This window comes from Lethenteron reissneri, chromosome 55 (assembly GCF_015708825.2).
Source record: "Lethenteron reissneri isolate LAM-NWPU_2019-01 chromosome 55, ASM1570882v1, whole genome shotgun sequence".
In the NCBI taxonomy this organism is placed as follows: Eukaryota; Metazoa; Chordata; class Hyperoartia; order Petromyzontiformes; family Petromyzontidae; genus Lethenteron; species Lethenteron reissneri.
Window position 1 is genome coordinate 8,539,232 of NC_083833.1, and position 3,036 is coordinate 8,542,267.

Here is a 3,036-nt window from a genome sequence, read left to right on the forward strand (position 1 = left end):
CGCTTAAGGCTCGAGCTCAAATCCAACCAATCGGATGGCGAGCCGCGCGCGAGACGCGGAGGCGGTGGCCAATGAGAGTGCGAGATTGATGTCTCGGCGCCGTTGTGCGCTGGGAATTGTAACGGCCGCCAGGCGCTCGATCAGCTGACCGCTGACCTCGTGACCAATGGGCGAGGGTCGAATTCTTGGGTTTCAAAACGTTACCTTGAGTTTCTTGGGTTTCTGCACCCACATTGTATAGACAATAGACGACGTTTCGGGCAATAGCCCTTCTTCGTTAGCACATGTGCTTATGAAGAAGGGACATGTATGTGCTACGAAGGGCCATTTATGTCATATGAACGAGGGTCTTTGCTCGAAACGTCGCATATTAATCTTCTTGGTTCTTTCGGCGTTGTGGCCGAAACGTCGTGAGAATTATTTTATTCTGTTATATTTTTATTATTTTATTATTTCCCTTCTAACGTGACTTTACCGAAAGAACCAAGAAGATGAATCCCTGTAGTCACGACAGCTTTAAATCGAAAGTCGCCTATGAATGTTTCCTTTAAAGGCCACACACAGTGATGCACAGCTGTAAGCCCACGTGGTTTACTCGTTTCAATGCGGGCAAAAGCTTTGTGTTCGTTTATTTGTGTTTCTGCCTTGTGATGGGACATTGGAGGATGGACGTTGAGAATTATAAGGGCTCTGGGTGACCAATAAGGTCTGAGTTGGTCTGTAATAAGGTGGGGCACTGATAGGGGTTCACAGGTGTATAGTGTAGTATATAGTAGTGTATAGTGTAGTATATAGTAGTGTATAGTGTATATAGTAGTGTATAGTGTAGTATATAGTAGTGTAGTGTATAGTAGTGTATAGTGTAGTATATAGTAGTGTAGTGGATAGCAGAGGTGGGACAAAGTCATTGTTATGCAAGTCCAAGTCGAGTCTGAAGTCATCAAATTCATGACTCGAGTCTGACTCGAGTCCAAGTCACATGACTCGAGTCCACACCTCTGGTGGATAGTAGTGTATAGTGTAGTATATAGTAGTGTAGTGTATAGTGTAGTGTATAGTAGTGTAGTGTATAGTGTAGTATATAGTAGTGTAGTGTATAGTGTAGTATATAGTAGTGTAGTGTATAGTGTAGTATATAGTAGTGTAGTGTATAGTGTAGTATATAGTAGTGTAGTGTATAGTGTAGTATATAGTAGTGTAGTGTATAGTGTAGTATATAGTAGTGTAGTGTAGTATATAGTAGTGTAGTGTAGTATATAGTAGTGTAGTGTATAGTGTAGTATATTGCAGTGTGGTGGTTAGTAGTGTAGTCGCATACCTGTCAACCCATACGTTGTACCCTGTATTCTGGTACAGGGAAATTGCGTTTTCAGGTCCATACGGCGTATAGCCGTTTCAATTCGGGCAAAACAATTGTGTGTATGTGTTTGTGTCTCTCCCTTGCGATGGGGCTTTGTAGGATTAACTTTGAGATTCATAAGGGTACTTACTGGGTTAGGGGCCGTCCAAAAATGACGTCACGCGATTTTGGACGATTTTGGAACCCCCCCCCCCCCCTTCGTCACACGGCGTCACAAAAAGTCAGACCCCCCCTCAAATATGACGTCACAAAGCTCTGCCCCCCCCCCCCAAAAAAAATAAAACATGCTTCAAATCGCTTTAAACTATTATCATTGTAGTGCGTTTTTAACGTGGCGCTGCACTGTGATGTTGTAGGAGAAACCATTTATTAAAAAGTAAATTTAAGTAGAACGTGTTGTCTATATTTATTTAAAGTTGCGCATTTTGATGTGACGTCACATTTCTCACCCCCCCCCCCCCTCGTCACACATCGTCACAAATGTCTGACCCCCCCCCCCCCCCCAGGTGCGTGACGTCATTTATGGACGTCCCCTTACCAGTGAGGTCTGAATTGGTCTGTAATACTGGTAGAAACCTCCTGGTTCTACCAGCCCACAGGGGATTATTGTGTCCGTCGGCTCCGTCCGTCGTGCATCCAAAAATGGGAGGGGTGGGGCTGGGTGGAGAGGGGAGGGTGGGGAGGGGCTGGGTGGGGAGGGTGGGGAGGGGCTGGGTGGGGAGGGGAGGGTGGGGAGGGGCTGGGTTGGGAGGGTGGGGCTGAGTGGGGAGGGTGGGGAGGGGCTGGGTGGGGAGGGAGGGGTGGGAGGGGAGGGAGGGGCTGGGTGGGGTGGGGAGGGGCTGGGTGGGGAGAGGAGGGTGGGGCTGGGTGGGGAGGGGAGGGTGGGGAGGGGCTGGGTGGGGAGGGTGGGGGTGGGAGGGGTGGGGCTGGGTGGGGAGGGGCTGGTCACCCCGTGGTGCCCTTATAAAACTCAACGTTTAACCTACTCACGCCGGCTTGTGCCCGCCCTCACAGTCGGCCATATTTGCGGAATACACCACGCCGCCGTTGATCCTGGCCATTGACCGAGCAACCGAACATTATACACCAGTGAAGACTAGGCTCTAAGAAAAGCTGTCTCGGGTGTGGACCAATCAATTTAAAGGGCAGTGCATATCATTATCAGAGTTGTTTCTTTTTGTTTTCATTTTGACTGCTTGTGTTGTGGTTATTGCAAACATGATCCCTTGTATAAAGGTGTCAGTTTTGGTGCCAGATAAAGGGGTAAAAACCTATTGCTATATCTTGCTAATGGCAAAGGAGGTCTCATAATATGCAGAGGTTATGCAGTGCCTCGGCACTCTTCAAACCCTCCAGACACAAACCTTCCTATGCCTATAGTTGTGCCAAATCTCATCCTTCTAGCCCTTCTAGAACGCCATTCAAATCTGACACTCATTCACGCCAGCCTATAGTCGGTATCTGAACTGGTCCTGGGGGAACCCACCTCCTTCAGAAATCCACATTAGACCAGAATGGTGAAGAATGGTCCCGCAACCCTCCACGACCTAACCGACACGGTAGCAGAGGTCGCAACCGGGTACCCGATACCCGTACCCTACCCGATACCCGGCTACCCGTACCCGGCCGGGTACGGGTACCCATTTGCGACCCTGGCGCGGCTGGGTACGGGTAGA